Below are 17,370 nucleotides of genomic sequence, written 5' to 3'. Positions count from 1 at the left end.
TGACTTTTGTTCTCTTTCTATCTCTTTTTGGGGGTCAGCCATCACAAATGCAGAAGCTATGCAGATCTGGAGATACGGTACTTTTTGTTGGATGGGAAGGATGGGTTGAATTAATACTAACACTTAGGCTGCTGGCAGCACCATTGGTGCCTCAGAAGAAACAGCACAGCTGCAAAAGCAGAACAGATTCATAGTTTAAAGCCAGCGATAATGATTAGTGTTAGTTATTATTATTGTCATAGTTTACTTTATTGCATCCCAGAGTGGGGCTGATGCTCCATGAGAAGACTTTTAAGTCCTAGAATCAGAAGGTTTGGGATCTAAATGGAAAGCTTAATGCACAGTTGAGGGGAGAACACTGTGCTTTGGTGGAGAGAAGGATTATAGACACAGAGTAAATTAGTTGCTTCCTTTGGGTGTGCATTTGTCTTTAAATGCTAAAAATGTGTGGCTAGGCTTTTCAGAGAGAGCATGTCACATTCAGAGGCAGTGTGGTAGGTCTTTACAGTGAGGTAGGATGTGAGAAGGACTTTCTGTATAAATTTTGGTAGTATGAGGATCTACAATACCATGGTGTTATTGTGTAGTAAAGTTCATGGAGGGAGAAGATTTTTGAGGGTTGGTATCACTGCTGGGGTGGAGAAAAGGAAGAAATACACTGATAGAGAGATGTCACTGAAAAATGGTATTGGTCCCCTCTATTTATGGCCTTAGCAGCCCCCAAGCTTTTCTTGCAAGAGTTAAATGTCTTTATCTGGAGAACCAATGCAATGAAAACTCCTCACTGTCTGATAGGAGCTAGGAATAAAGATAAATGCATGAATGTAGGCTGACACAGGAGAGGAAGGCAGCTTGTGCATCAAGTTTTATCCCCTGCTGTTGCAGAATACTGAAGTCATGTAAATTTCTCAGCCTCCCATGTGGTAGGGTTTTCCTCCATCTCATTCCCATGGGACAGTGGTTGGAGCATCTCGCCCTCCTCATGGTTAGGCACATGCTTGTGAATTCCATTCTTAGTGGATTCGCGGCCAAGTCTTAATCATTTCTTCTTATGCCAGAATTGTCTTTTAACTTGAATAGCTTCTCTGCCTCTCTGTTGCTTATCTCTCCTCCAACCCCCTGCAATTACACAGAAATTACATTCCTTCAAAATAGGTTACAAAACCTTGCTTAATGTTTGGGCCAGACTGATAGCTCAGTAGTTCACTAGATCGGTTCCTCCCCCGTTCTTAAATACAGGTATTATGTTTGCTGCTTCTGTAGTCATTTGTATAACCTCTGACTGAAGAGATTTATTAAAAACTGAAGTTTTCCAGTAAGTTGAACTGAGAGCACAAATCTTGTTCTAAAGTATTCAGTTTTTTTCTGTGTGTGTATATATATATATATTTTGAATCTTGATATACTGTGTCTTGTACAATTCGCTTCCCTTCTCTGAAAGTTTTAGACCAAAATTGAATAACTTCTGTGTGCATTTTCTGCCTTCTTCTCTCAACCTGTGTGGTTAAAAATGACAGTCCATGCTACAGCTTAACCTGGGAGAGAGGAATGTTCTTCAACTCCATTTTAGGGATGGTCTTCTGGACTTGGAAAAAGGTAAGGGAAAGCAGAGGAAATCTTTGGAGTAGGAGGCAAACATCAAGGGAAATAGAAAGGCAGGAAACTGAAGACTAAAGTCATTACATGTTGTGATTTTTCTGAAATGTTTTAATTCTCCAAACTGCAAGCAATGATAAGAAAATTCCCTGTTGTCTTTCACTTAGAAAAATCCAGAATTAAAACTCTGAACATTTATACATAAATTGAACTGCAGGTGCACTTTTGCAGGGGAGGGGAAAGGATCTTAATGAAGTCTGTAAAATGAATGAGAAAATTCTGTGGAGACTACAGAAAAATAATATATTTTCCTGAAACAGTGTGGGATAACTCCATAGGTCATCTTTTCATCTGAATGCTGGTTATTCAGCTTTCCCAAGTGAAGACGACTTAGATACCAGTGTGTTGCATGCAAAACAACTGACGAGGGTGCAGTTTCCAAACTTTTTTTTTCCCCCTACAGCAAGAATTATTTTTTTTCCCCCAATACCCTGGAAGCTTTTTGAATAGAAGTATTATTGCAGTCGGTGTGTCATTTTACTGTACTTCAGTTCATTTAGTCCCAGGTGTACTACGTGTGTGTTCGTTCTAGGGGAGGGCATGGGAGCCTTGCCAAGCCCTTCAGTTATTCTTGGCTCAGAGCCTAAGCACTACATTTTTCTAACTTATGAAATGAATTTCAACTTGTAACCTGTGGCACTTTCAAGGTCATGATTGGAAGGTGTCAGGTGTGCTTTAAGAATAGCTCAGCAAGGAAAGGACCTATTTTAAAAGTTTCTTTTTGTTTTCTTTCTTTTCTTTTTTTCCTCTTTTTTTTTTTCCTTCTTGTTTTTTTTTTTTTTTTTTAAATAATTGCTGGCTAACAAATAGCCCAGAAAGCAAACTAGCATGAACTCTTCAACACCTCTCCAGATTCAACAAGACTGACATTTATAGCTTTATTGTAGCAGAGACATGGCATTTGGATTCAGATTGTTTGGACTGCAGAGTGTCAGTATAAATAGCTATGATTGACTTTTGTATGGAGCACATCTGGAAGCAATTTATGGCATTCCAGCTAGATTAAAGCATGTTTTAAAGGCATTTCACCAGTCTTTTTTTCCTTCTTTTTTTCTGGCTATGGTGAATAAAGTTTCAAAGACAGTTTAGCTGCTGTTTCTGTTAATGTGGACCATAGTGAAGTCAAATTAAGGGCAACTGGGGAAAATGGTGCATTTGTTTGTTTTTGTTTGTTTTGCTTTGTTTCCCAGAATAGAAGAACCCTGAAGTGAGTGCAACTGGGGCTATATTCTCCTTTGGAAGGTAAGATATGGCATTTGACACCAGGATGCTTACACTCTGAAAGCCAGTGTACTAAACAAACTTGAGGTGCTGGACTCAAAGCACAAATTTGAAAGACTTAAATATTTGCTAGTGGAGGCTGAAAGGATGGGGCACAAGAACCACCTCATTGTTTTTGAGGAATATGAAAAGGTACAGAACCAAAGAAGAAAAAGGAGAGCAATCATTTAGCGTGACCCACTGTGATGTAGTTGGTAGTTGGGATAATATCAGGAAATTAAACTCATGAAAATGGAAGCTGGCTGGAAAAGAGGTTTACCTAAAAGGGCTGTTTCACTGTGGCATGGAGATGAAGCAGGGATAGCAAAATGAACTTGTGCTGCAGAGTGTACTGGTTTGTGAGCACTTTGTATCTCTGCAGTAGACCCACTGGCTTGCTAAAGCTTTCCTGCTTGTGGTTGTGGTGAACTGGGTTAAAGGTTTGAGCAGCACAGTTTCTCTAAATGCTGCTGGGGCTGTGGGGCTGGCTGCTGTTGGAACATGTTGGGAAAAACCTACTGTGAGGCAGCAAAAAGCTGAAAATGCTGCCACTGACACTCAGCACGGCGTATCGGGTCTGACTGGTGAGGTTGTCTCCTCCAGTCTTTGTAGGGATGTGTGGGTGTTGCTGGTCCATTTTTGTTTCTATTTACAGAATGGGACTACCTGTTCCTTTTTTCTCGTGGTGTTTTTTCTGGCAGCACAATACACATGTCAGATGTGCTGTCTGCAGAGGTGCCTGTGGTCAGAGATGGGGCTTCAACAAAAGTGGGCAAAGGATGATTTGCCTGAGCTATGGAGAAAGGGTAGCATGGGCATAGACTTGAACACAGGAGAGCCTATCTCCAAGCCAGCCAGTGACTGTGTTGCTCCATTTTTACTGCTATCAGTACCTGAACAAGCTCAAATAATCCTGTTTTATAAGCATTATTCCATGCTGTCAGAAGTGGAGGTGAAAAGTACAATGTCTGGTTCAGTTTCTCATGTCATTGACCAGTGCTGTGAAAGTATGAGCTTCTTTGGTTCTACCTTTAAAAAAGTATTTAGGATGATAACATAAAATGGGCAAGCAAGAAGAAAAAGAAGAGATTCTGAGACTATTAAGGTAGATAAATGCAGTTTGAAATTAATATAGGAAAGGGTATGAAAGCACATGACTTCTTGGCAGGAGCTGTCTGCTGTGAGGATAAATAAAAAAAAAAGAATTGTAAAAGTCTTGAAGGGGGGATATTACTTTGGCAGCTAGCTTGGTGGCAAAAGTGCTTGGTAGATAATTTTTTTTAAATGCTGTAACTTAATTTTTTACTGCGCTTCTGGCCTACCTCATGCCAAATATGAGGTTACATGTATCATGACATATTTTATTCCTATTTATTTTATTCCAGTCTTAATAAATCCCACTTTTAATTTGTCCATATGAGTCTCAAACTGCCCTCTAGGAATTTTATGCAGACTGCAGGGGAAAGGTTAAACAATATTCACCCTTCAAGAAGTAGCAGTGACAATGAGCTCCCTGAGCTTAACCCACTTGGATCTTTTCCCAGCCAAGACAGAACACAGACAATATGCACAAAAAGGATGTTGGTGCTCTGCAAGGGTCTGGAGTCTGGCAGGTGCATGATGATTGTGTAATTACTCTTGCAGGACTAAGTTTAAGAGTTCAGTGAAATATTTCATACATGGAAAGGGTGTGTTTGCATGTATAAAATCTTCATTATATATCAACAAAAACAGGTGGTAGAAAGTTTTTTTTTGAAAGTACATCTATTTAGCGTCTGGCTGAATCCTTTTGAAGGCAGTGAATGGGGTGGACTCGCTTTCCTTGTTAAGCAAAGCGTTTCTGTGCCGTTTTGTGTCACCTGGGCTTACTTTTATAGTACCAGAAGTTTGTGTTGTTCAGATTTTGCATCTGAATAATTTGCTGTGAAATTCTGTACCATGACAGGGTGTACCACGCGCTTCAGCATCTGAGCTTTATTTGTTAAAAAAAATATCTTTCTGGTTCTCTTGCTTGTGAAGATAGATAGACATTATGCCTTAAACAAGAGGTGCTAAACCAGTGCACTGCTCTTCCCAAATTTTCACACAGCCTGGAGCAAGAGGCATCCAATTTGAATCGTTCAGTCCCTCTTAGAATGGGATCTCGACTGCTACTTCACATGGTGCTGTTGCTCATTTTCCATGTTTAGAAGTAACATCATCAATATTAAAGTTTTTTTTAGCAGTAGGAGGGAAGAGTGGAATTGCCTTACAGCTGGGTGCTGCCTAAACAGTGTTGGGATCCATTGAATACCCTCCCAGTTCCCTCAGTTTAGCCATAGCCACTGGCATAAATTGCTTTGGGTAGTGCCAAATGTGGCATTGAAATACTCATAACAACAACTTAAGTCTTGTAGGCACCTTCCTTTGTCACTACCGTCAACTAGAAATAGACAGGGCTACACTTGCAAACCTGCTGAGGTGCTGGGAGTTTTCACAATGGGTATTTTGTGATACTTTTCAAAGTTCCTGAACTGGTTCAGTTTTGCATAGGGATTTGTATATACTTTTGTGAAAAAAAAAAAAAATTAAAAATTAGCTGCGTTTTGGTCCTGCATCTCCTCTGGCATCAACAGTACTTGTGATGGTTTCAGCAGAGCAAAGATGCTTTCCCCCCCTCCTTCCAGCAGTGTTCCTCCTCACAGCCTGCAGCCTTTCTGAGCAGTCAGCAGGAATAACCAGCACGGCCAGCACTGCATTCGTGCGTGGGCCCTGGAAGAAAACACACAGAAAATGAGTGTAATTGGTTTATGCTGCCTGATTAATTTATTACTTATTTCCTGACAAGTTCATTGAAATGTAATTTTCTGAGTGGTGATAATATCCACAGAGTAAAAGATGGAGGAAGGACAAGTTGAGAATACTAAATCACTAGCAGTATTGTAGCAGGGAGACTTTGTTGGGCTTTTCATTAGAGATTGCATTCTGTTATTATGCGACCTCATTAGTTATGCTGATTGAGGCAGGGGAAACTTTAATGACTGCTGTGTTGGGCATTGGAAACGTATTTTAACTTACTGATGTAGAATATGGAAAATAATTGCTGGAGCTGTATTAGCAGGATGGATAAGGGCACCTTAGACTCTCCATTACTCTCAGAAATGGAGAGCTCAGAGATTGCTCTCATTATGGATGGTAGTTGACTTTTTTGGTGTTTTTGTTGTTACAGCTTTATAGAGTACTCTTTTTATTGTTTTCAACGGCTTTATTCTTTTCAGTGCTGAATTCTCAAGCCACCTTGTAGGTTGTTATTAGCTGTCCTGTAAAATTCACAAGCTGGCTTCGTGTGATGCAATTATTTAGCCGTCACATAAAATATATATCTGGTCATCTCTTATCAGGCTCATTTAAACAAAGATATTTAAAATTGACATTCCTACACAAGTGTCTAATTTACAAATAGCAGTAAATAGTCCAGGCAGTGTGCCAGAGAGACCACGGAGGCTTGTAACCTGATGCTGGCTGCAGTGGATGAGGGCTGTGACAATTCCATGCTTTTTTAATAATTAAAACATTGAACTGTTCTTTTCCCTGATCCAAAACAGCATTGGTAGGATCAATGTTTAAATCAGACACTATATGGCTGCTGAGTGGACTTACTCCTAGTGTAAGATCAACAGCAGTTTTCAAATAATTTTCTGTGTGGATTTTCTTAGTTTGGGATTGAGATTAGTCTGCAGAACACGCATTTTTTATATACATACATGCATCAATGGAAAGTATTATTTTGTGTGTTTTAATGAAACAGTAACATTTATAAACATAAATGTTGCCTGTTCACCAAAAAAGGTGTAATACAAATTAAAATCAACATTTTATGAGAAAAGAGTTGGCAGGAGGTATGTGAGTTCACTTAATAAGAGCTACGTTTTTTTTTTTTTTTTAATATTTCAAAGAGGCTATTTATAATGTCAGCCAAAAAGCTTTATAAATAAATGAGGCATTAGACTTACAACAGAAAACAGTATAAATTACAACAACGATGATGATTACCCATTTCACTGACAGGCATGTGTAACATTTTATTTGTGTTTGAACTGAAGGAGTCTGATGGTGTATTTTAGAAATAGGTAATGAAGAATTAATTGTTTCTTTATTAATATTAGTGACGTTTAATGGTAATATATCCTCTCACTCTTAGAATAGATGTGTGGGTGACATTGTTCAGAAGTGCTTTCCAATTATTTTAACAGAAACCATATGTACAGAGGGTAGGCGAAGTGCAGGATATCAAGTCTAGGTAATTGATGCTATGCAGACTTTATAGACTTTCTCATTTCGTTTTTAATTAAAGTTTCAGTGCAATAGAATCCTTTAAAGTAAATTAAAATTAATCATCAGTAGGTAAAGCTGCTCTGCGGAGAACATAAAGCCGCCAAAACTCTTTTTCATACTGTGCATATATTGATCAATCAGTCAATATTAATTGATTTATATGTAAATGTACCATGTGAACTATTTGGGAAGCCTAAAAAATGTTGGATGTGAATCCTATTAGGGCAACAGTTATTTTGTCATGGGTGTCAATCAATAAATACTTAAGTAGATTACAGATCCAATATAAATTGTACTAGTTCAACTATGTGATTGCATTTCAAAAACTCTACATGGTTATCTTTCAAAAGATATTTTAATGCCATTTCCTTTTTTGTTCATGTTGCAGTATTCCTTTCTACAGTGATGATCTTTGAGATCATCAGTATTGAATGGAACATGAAAATGACTTTTAAAAATTGCTTTTAAAAATATGCATGTATGTATTTTGATGAAACTTGTTGTATGCTATGTACTTTTTTTTTTTTTTTTTTTTGGTTAGAAATCTGTATTTTCCACTGAAGGAGATTCCCTTTAAATGAAGTAGTGAATCAAGTTAACTTTTCAGTAATTCAGTGGTGTGTGATAAAATATTGTGAATTGCTGTAAAGGAAAAGTCCCAGATTTTATTTAGATAAAAATCTTTCTGGTGTTAGAAGATGAAATCCTGACACTGTTGAAATCATTGTAAAATATCCTGTTGAGTTCAATGGCAGTAACAGTTTCACCTTCTGAGTTTGTTGAAAGTAAGGCTAACATGTTAGGAATTAAGATAAGGTGATCTGGGCTTTGAACTTCCTCAGAACCTTCTGCAAATCCAAACCATATTTCTTTGTACCTCAGCTGCCTGGATGGAAAATGGTGATAATAATTTCTTACATCATAGAAATGCTGAAGAGAGAAACTAAAAGCTGACAGGTTGTTTTTTTTATTTCAGGTTCTGGTGAGTTTGGAATTGTGCAAGTATGTACGTGGGTTCAACAAGTACCCACAGTGTCTGGGTGTTGCATAAAGAGCAACCTAGGAATTGTGCGTGTTGTCCACATAACTCCTTAATTCATGGAAAACACAAAAATAACTTTGTACCTAGGAAGTTGTCACGATGTTCACTGAGTGGCATAATTTAACTGTGTTGTGAGATACAACAAATACTGGATAGGCAAGAGAACCTTTCCTATGTCTTTCACATTTGTTCTCTGTTGACAAGGAGAAAGATGAGCAGATGACAAGCTAATTTAAGCCCATGCTGAACTTTAAGCATATAACTAAGCAATGTGTTTAAATGCATGTTTTCCTGGTCTGAGGACCTGCAGCTCTTGCTCAATGAGCAGGATCTAAAGAGATCCAAGCCGTGATAAGACATAAGGACTTAGCACACAGTCCTTTTTCATTGAAGATGTAAATTCTAAGTTAAAACAAAATTCCATTGTGCAAGCCCTATGGTTTTTCTTTGTCATATTAATGAAGTTCTGCTTGGGAATGGTAAAATACCTCCTTTTCGTTCATGCACCTGTGTGAGGTTTAATTCAGGTTAGAGAGCCTGAGCACTGTGGGGGTTTCGGGTTTGGTGGTAATGAAAAACAGATAATCCGCATGGTTTTGTGCAAACAAGAAGGGCATGTAGAGGGCGTGTGACTGAGTGAGTTGGGCTGACAGTATTTTTAATGATACAAGAAGAATAAAATAATCCTTTACTTTCTTCAGTCACCCATTTATTGGGCACTAAGAACAATTAAATATGGGAAATAAAATCGAATGGCCTTTTAAGCAATCAATGTAAACTTCTGTACTGAATTACTGAAGAATAAAAATATACTGTGTCATCAGTCTTTAAATACCTCGCTCATTAAAAGGTTGTGCACTGACCTCTGAGCCCTAATCCTCTGGATTATTAGTATTAATTTCTTTTTCTTTTTTGTCTTTTTCATTTTTTTACAGGACAGAGGGAGTCAGTTTCCACATCTATCAAATTAGGGCATGGCTTTAAGAAAGCAAGTTATGTGACATTTAGTTTGAAAGGAGAAAGAATATGGTTCTGTCTCTCTGCATTGTTTATGTGGTGTGCGTGTAAATTTAACATTTTAAAGGAGTGGTGGTTTTGTTTTTAAAGAAGAAGAAGGACCTGACTTTTTCAGTGTGTCAGGTATCCATTCAAATGGTTATAAGCCCAGGTTTCAGCCTGTGCATGCTCCCCAGGCTGCAGAAGCTTGGGGTGGGAGAGCTGATGTGCTTCACTGGTCACAGAGGGGACTCCGGGAGCCAGAGCAGCTCCGGCAGCCCGAGGGTTTCTCTCCCACGTGCATCTGCCCATCGCATGACCCAGCTACTTGGTTCCTCGGTGAACTATGGGATGATGGGTCATAGCACCGCAAGGAACAAATCTTCAGCCTTAGTGAGATCTCAGTGACTTGCAAGTACGTGGCTACTGCTGGCGGGTGGAAAGCTGGTTTATTTTCAAGCCAGTAGCTCGGAGTGTTGATTTTCATCTGGTTTTCCACAGCCCTTTCTTTTTAATGTTCTCTCTCTGCTAGCAGCCAAATATTACTTAGGTATTTTGTTGCTCTCTGTTTCTGCCTGGTTGTCATCTCACAGCAGTAGTTTCAGCAGAATGAATTTATTGGTGCATGCTCCACATGTTGGGGCATGGCACTGAACTGCTCCACTGCAGAGTTTTAGTGGGATCATGATGGCCTAAAAAACTTTTCTTTGCAGAGTTGAAAGTGGTGAGCTACTTATGTGGCAAGGGTGGTCTTTGGGGGTAAAGGAAAACCATTTTAGCCATACCAAAATGTTGAAGAACAGAGCAAGGTACCCTCTTGGGGTGAGAGCAGCGAAGGTGATTCCTTCCATGGTTGAACTTCAAGAAAGATAGTTGTCATGGTTTATGTTCTTTTTATTGATGAGTATGCTCTCCAAGGCCCAGTCTCTCTGTTTGTGGCCTGTGCATAGGCTCAAGCCTAAACCATAGGTTCAGTAGTAAATTGTCTTCAAGTTCACTTTTTGGGGAAATTGAATGCCATGCCATTTCCGCTGCCTGGATAGATGAGTGCTGTGATGGAGTGGTGGCTGTGCCTTCATTAGCCTAAGCATTTTTGTGACCACCACTGGTTTCCCTTTCCAAGTTGTAAGTGATTGGTAGAGCATTTTTCTCTGCAGTCAGTATTGGCACTGCCTGTTTGCAGCTATCGCAAGTCTGGGTATCCTTCTAGTGCCTGCAGTGCATTTGCAGTGGGACAGCTTTAAAAGGCTCAGCAGTAATTGCCTGGTATTCATTGATTCATCTTATATTTATTGTGGTGACTTTAACAAAGCTGATCTCATTTCATATTCATCCCAGTGTTCATACACAATGTTTCACTATAATTCATCATCGTTTAATGGGAATGTTGCCCTGAAACCTTTTTGCTCAGAGGGAGATCTGGATTTGTCTCATCACCGTTTTACCCACAGCAGATTTGTCAGTCAGGAAGATTTTTCACAGGAATGCTAACATTGATGTGTGAAGCAGATTCAGTTGCTGGAAATCAGAATAGAAAGGAAGAAAAAAGTTTATTTCTGCATCTAGGAAGAGAAGCACTAGGAGACAAACTATTGAAGAGTTCCAAACAGGCTTATGAAATAGCTATAAATCCATATAAATCACTTTGAAAAGGCATGTTACCTATTTCTAATTCCATCATCCAAATTCTGAACTGTAGTTGAAAACACTGCCTTTCCTTTCTTCTGGTATTTTCATAGGTCAGTGTCTTGATGGTAAGTAATATTTCAGGTATTTTGCCAGATAAGAAGCTAAGCAGTTGTAATACCTGTCACAACTGCCTTTGCTAACAATGCATAAGATATTTACATTTTATTTTCTAGGTGTTTTCTTAAACACATACAGAGATCTCATGGAAATTTGGAACAGAACCGTCTTCTGTTCTTCATGTATTTGCATGAAAATTTGTTATTCATCTGTTTAGTTACCCAAGTATTTGCCCTCTAAGTTTTTTGGGCTATATATTTGCATATTTTAGTTTTTCAGTTAACTTTATTTAGCAAACATTTGACCTGCAGACTGGATAAAGCTGGGTGTTGCTGTGACCAGGGAAAAAACTTCGGCTGAAGTGGAAGAGCAGCCCCCTTGCCTTGTTCCTTATATAGTGGAGTCTTCAGTAGGGCCTGACACAAGGTCCTTGCCAGTCTGTTTGGCGGCTGACATTGATGCGAGCGTGCTTTTCTTCAGGCCAATAAAGGACTTTGTTTTAGGCACTTACTCCCTTTTTTTGCTAGCATCTCCATAAATGGAGTTTTTCTATAAATAGTGCTGTTACCTGCCGGATGCCTTTTTCCCTTCAAGTTTGACAGCGTTTCTCTTCCTTGCCTTATAATCCACTACAACACAGAGCCCAGCAGTTTATTTTGTGTGATGTCTATTTTCCTTCGTTTTCCACTGTCTAAAGTGCTCCAGTGTTTTGTTGCTTGAACTCTAATTACCTTTGAACTCATTATTATAGAAAAAGTATGGGCCTAAAGGTGTGCTTCAAATGGAGAAGTCCTTCAAGTCTGGGAATTGCTTTTCTAAAATTGTGAGTAGTGAAAATCTTGCTTGAAATTATTTCTGCATCTTGAGCTGATTGTGGCTAGAGGAGGGCTAGCTTTCTTGGTGCAAAGTGCTGCAGCCACCTGGGACAGTGGTCCTGCCAGCCAGGAGGGGGAAGGTGACAGCAGCTCTCCACGGGTGTCCTGCTTGTTCCTTCTGGGACTGGGCTGGGCTTATCTTCAGGATGATTTGACCGTGCGCTTTATTTATTGGCAACTTCTGCAAGATATTTTTCTGCCATGAGAATAATAAACATAATTGAATTTTTCTCTTTGAAAGTGATGTAAAATCTCCTGCATTAGAATAATATTAATGATTTGGAGAAGAAAAGAGGGCAAAACAAAAAGCGCATTTTCTTGTTAGTCCTCCTTTGGATGCACCAAAGAAATAAGGAGTTACTGAAAATTGTATTATAACCTGGTACCTAGGCTGGAAAGAGATTGCTTCCAAAACAGTGGGATTGGCTTGGGCCGCTTCTCTTTGCAGCCAGCTCTAAAAAAAAGTGTAGTAAGTGGCAAACAGCTTTTTAGTTTTATCTTTGTTGTTGGCTTGTTGCATCTCTCACTTCTGCCTGTTGTCCCTTAGCTCAGGAATGTTTTTTTCCCCAGGGCTGCTTCTCTCAAGGAAGTTTTCTCAGCCAGTAGTCCAGAGAAATTTCTTCAATCCATCACTGGTCTTCTATGGGATGATCCTGAGGTCTAGACTTGTCCTGTCTGTACTGCTGTCCATGTTGTACTGCTCCCAAATGAACCTTTTCTTTCTCTTCTGTTTTGGCAGCGAGATGGTAGCAGCAATGGTAGAACTGCAGTTGTATTTCTAATTTGTAATCTGTGCAATCTCCTGGTCAAAGAGGGTGCTTGCCTTGATAATGTGCCTGAAGACTTTGGTGTGCATTGTGCCATCAGCTACATAAATCATGTTTACTTTCCTTGATGATAAATTTCTTATTCAGCTTTGAGGTAGAACACAGAGACACAGGTATGTTTTGTACATACTTAAACATCTGTAATAGTGTAGTTAAGCTGTTATGCCCACTGAAAGTATTACCCACATCTTCTGTGCTGAGGTGAGGGTACTGCTTCTGTGGGGCTGAGATGCCCTCTGTGTATGTGAGCAGGGTCTGGAGAACCTGTGGAGTTTGCACCCAAAAGTAGCTATGAAGTGGTGATGGGCAACTGCCTTCGGTGTGTATTTTCATAAAATGCTGTTTGGTCTTTCTTCTGTTGCAGATTTGCCTGGGCGGTTAGTGGATGGTAGTAAGATGATGTGAGAAGCAGGAGAGCAGGGTATTCCAAGGAGTTTTGCTGGAGGGCATGGAGGGATGGGTGAAAACATGGCAGTGTTGAGAATACTGCACGCGCCGCGCGTGGTCATCGCTAGTACGTGTACCTGTGCCTTTATATTGCACAGGGTAACGTACCAAGGACACTTAGAGTACACACTGCAGTGGACTGCCTGGTTGAGGTGAAGTGGGACATGATTCAGGTAGCATCCAAATATGACAGTATTTGGCAAAGTAATGGGTAATGCTAGTATTGTTGCTGATGTCCACAATAAACACCTCAGTTTTCCCTATTGATGTCAAACTGTAGAGAAGGGCTGTTACTGAAAAATGTCTTTGTTTTCTTGTAAGCACGCTGTATTATCCACTTTGGATGTACTGCTAAAATCCAGTTATATTTATATTATAGTGCTGATGAATATTAATCATGTTAAATGTGTTTTACAAAACGAAGATTATCCAAAAAAGCATTTATAGAAGTGTTAAGTAAATGTAAGTATTTGTGTTTGTAGTGAAGATAAATAGCCTTATGCTGATCAGAACACTGGACATACACATCCCAATTTGAACATCAGAATGGCATGATCCAGAATGTTATGGTCCCATGCACGTGGTAGGGTTGTGAAAGTGACTTTTCCCAAAAGCCTGGTGAAGATTTACAGCCGCCAGTGGTGTTAGTAGAGTGACAAGAAGTAGAGACTTCCTAAATTAAATATTTTAGATGTTTTTAATTTGTCCTAATTCTTTAGAAGAGCTGGGTGAAGCTGACAAGTGATGCAGATGTGTTAAGACCTCGGTCGAAGTCCAGTAAAAACCTGATGTGAGCTGTAAACTGGTTTTTGCATGTTCAGTTGCAGGGGAGGGCTGTTCCCTGCATTAACAGCCCTGAGCTTGACTCCCTTGGCTCCTTTAGGAGTAGTAAGTCATTGCTGTGATGATATGCCTCAGTGATTTTACTGTCTATGAAATAGAGACCATCTTCATATGAACCTCTGGGGGTTCTTTGTAATAATATTGTATTTTTAAAAAATGGCTGTACCACTCTACATAATCTCTGCTAATCGGTACATAAACCCTGTTTGGCAGTTTAAACTGTATGCACAAAATACAGGATTTGGCTCTGCCTATTCCAGTAGTTAAAAGCTCTACTCTGGTGCAAAGCACATCTTTAATTGTTTCTAAGTGCAGTACACAGGCTTGTCTTTCTGTATGCCAGATATTTTCTATTTTTTTTCTGTTCCATTGTATCTCTGAGCAAACAAAATCTTGGCTAAATTGAAGGATTACTTTCTGAAATGAAGCCTTGTTCTGTGGAGTTTGCATAAACTAATCTCTCCTGTTGTTCAGAGTTGATAGAATAAAAATTCTGTGTCCATTATTTTGGCATTTTCACCAAGTAATCTTATGTCTGGAGCCAGTTTTCATCTATTTTTAATATATTCTTGATGGATGGGTTTATTTTCTACCTACATATGGCAAAAATGTATCGTTTTAAGCAAGTTACCCTGCTCCCTCTTTCCCCACAAACAAAGGCACTTTCATTAATCTGCTTTCAGAAGCTTGAAACTAGAAGTTTCTCTTCCTGTGCATGAGTAATTATAGGTGGGCCATGGATTAAATAACCTACTGGAAAATCTTTTTTCATTCGTAGCATGGCTGAGGACTTTGAGAATGAGTCTTGTCTGTTCAAGCCTCTGTACTGTGGAAAAAGGCACAAAAGCCATTGGTAGGCTGGAAAAATAAGCTGTTTTTCACAGCTTGGCCATTTTTGCCCTCCATGTTGTAGTTGGCATTAGTAATGGAAGAAGGAATCATATGATGCTACTGCTAGGTAAAGTGGTTTCTTTTAATTTCGGGATCCTAGCTCTCTGTTTTAAAGAATTTTAAGTAAAATACAACTTTATAAACACCCGTTTCTTTGTCAAGTGGAATCATAGAAGGGTTTGTTTTGAAAGGGACCTTAAAGACCATCTAGTTCCAGCCCCCCTGTCCTCTTCCACTAGTAGAACAGTAGGTGAGAGAGACAAATAATCTTCCAAGGTTTCCACCATTCCATATTTAGTAATCATGAGAAGATATATCTGAATTTTCTAGAAACTGATTTTACTTGCTTTTCACCTGGCTTTTTAGGACTGGAAGGTATATGGAGGATTTGGGGTTTGTTTTCCTTTTTTTTTTTTCCTTCCTCCCTCTAGACACAGCTAAGGAAATGAAACTCCATCACTTTTCATTCAAAGTCAGCACTGCCCCCTCATTTGCTGGTGGTCTTGTCTGGTATAAATGTGTATTTCTCTCACTGTGCTTCCATCAAGCTGCCATTGCTTGCAGATCCAGCCCCTCTGGAGGCTTGCTCAGTCTCACATGTGACACCCATAATACCCACCCTGAAGTGGCTGAAGGTAGAGCCATGTTCTTCCCTGCTCAAGGAGCACATACGGCTCCAGTAGATGTAGATTGTCCATAGCCCCCACCTCTTGCCACCCACTAGGTCAAGAGAACGTGTTCCTGACCTTATCAGTGAAGTGATATGGGTGATATTCTTCATGTTTGGAGAATGAAACTCTGGTGACTGTCCAGAGTGTGGCACCTTGTGTTGGGTTTTACGGTTGGGTCAGGATGTGGTAAATACTGCTTAATGAGAAAGCATCTGCCTTTCAGTCTCTGGGCATCTCGCACAGATAGCTTGTTTCCTGGCATAGTGAGTGTTTTGCTTTTGATTTATAGTTTGCTTTTGGTGTCCACAGCTGCTTTTGGTGTCCATCAGCTGTAGCTGATGCTTTCCGTATCAAATCTTGTAATTTTCCAGAGTTAAGATTCTGTTTTTATTAAACAAATGCTGCTTTAACATGTGGGCTGGCGGGCACATAGCAAATCTTCAGAAGGAAGACCAAAGTGTTTTGGTGGTCTTCCCTCTCCCACATCCCCCAAGCCAATGTCTTTGGATTGTTTCCATAAATATGCTGCACATCTGTGAATTACCAGACTTGTACAGTTACCTGACTGGTACTAGATCATGCCAATCCTTCAGATGAGAGTGTGTGTGTAAAAATAATTAATTGCTGTGTTGATTCCTTTTCTAAGTGATGACAGTACAGCACAGGGGTAAGTAAAATTTGCTTTTTGCCCTACCTCCTCAGATGATTTACACTACAAGGCAATTCTCATTAAGGAAGTCAATCAAATAGCCTGGTTTATATAAAGCTCAGTCACAGCTGGTAAGGATTATGTACAGAACAAAATCCAATGTTTGTTTTCATGTGTTTAGATTTCTAAAAGCCGTTAAGGAGACCTAAGCTCTGTTCTGGATGCCCTTCCTGTAATTAATACATAGTACAGAGAACAGTGGAATAGAAAGGACTGCTCATCTCTCTGTGATAGATATTCAGTGGCAGCACAATGAGCTTGAAATGTTCCCAGTCTTCAGGGTAGAAAGCAAGACTGGCCTTGCAGCATGCTTTGAGTACTCACAAATGGAGAATTTAGTAGCCAAAGCATCCAAAGAATCACAAAGTTGAGACTCTGGATGGGAACACACCCTACCAGCAGCTCCATCCAATTCACAGCAAGGGGTTTCCAAGTTGGGACTACTGATTGATTGCAGGGGAGGGCAGGAGGGGTGGTAAGAGCTTAAAGGAGAAGAAAAGGAAATAGAGAGAAATAGTGCTGCAGATGTTCAGCACCAGGCAAGGTAGACCGATAGCGTGACATTTTGTTTGGAAATTTGCAGGCAGCCAGCAGAGCTTGGATCATCGACGCTGCTGGCATTTCACACAAGCCACCCACTCTCTAAGCAGAAGCCATCTGCTCTGGGGCTGCTGTCTTTGTGCAGGTGTCTTGCAGCAATCTGGCACCTTGCTGGTGAGGAACAGCACCAGTGGAGTTTATGTGGGAAAGAGAGCATTTCAGAGATGGTCACATGGAAGAAAGGTGGTGGAGGTGCTTCTTGAACACACAAGAAGCGACATCCCACCTGAATGTTCTAGTCATGTACAAAGTGGCTACAGAGTGGGGGTGCTGGAAAGATTCTTCTCCCCAACCAATATTTGACTCTGTCTTGGTCCAAATCTGTCATCAGCAAGTCCTCAAATGTACATGGTGTGTGCCTGTTAGAAGTATTACCATGACTTTTTTGCTAACTAGCTAGTTATAGAACATGTATTTTATAAAGATGTGACAATACAACTTCTAAGGTCTTTTAAACCAAGGGCTCAGCCATAGCCGAGAATTCTTCTTAGTG

General features: G+C 39.8%; 1 protein-coding gene across 9 annotated transcripts in view; it reads left to right on the top strand.

Annotated features, from left to right (window-relative positions):
- The window catches only part of RARB (retinoic acid receptor beta), a 323,955-nt gene that overhangs the window by 65,641 nt on the left and 240,944 nt on the right, over positions 1-17,370 (top strand). Inside the window, exon 3 of one of the 9 annotated variants that reach the window (XM_039548238.1) lies at positions 2,847-2,898. The exons of the other annotated variants lie outside the window; for them this stretch is intronic. The gene's annotated coding sequence lies outside the window, so the exon portion shown is untranslated. The remainder of the gene's footprint in view (positions 1-2,846; positions 2,899-17,370) is intronic. 9 annotated transcript variants of the gene reach the window in all.

The sequence above is a fragment of the Corvus cornix genome, chromosome 2, assembly GCF_000738735.6.
Source record: "Corvus cornix cornix isolate S_Up_H32 chromosome 2, ASM73873v5, whole genome shotgun sequence".
NCBI lineage: Eukaryota > Metazoa > Chordata > Aves > Passeriformes > Corvidae > Corvus > Corvus cornix.
The sequence above is the reverse complement of the archived record's forward strand: the minus strand, read 5'-3'. Positions and strand labels throughout refer to the sequence as shown.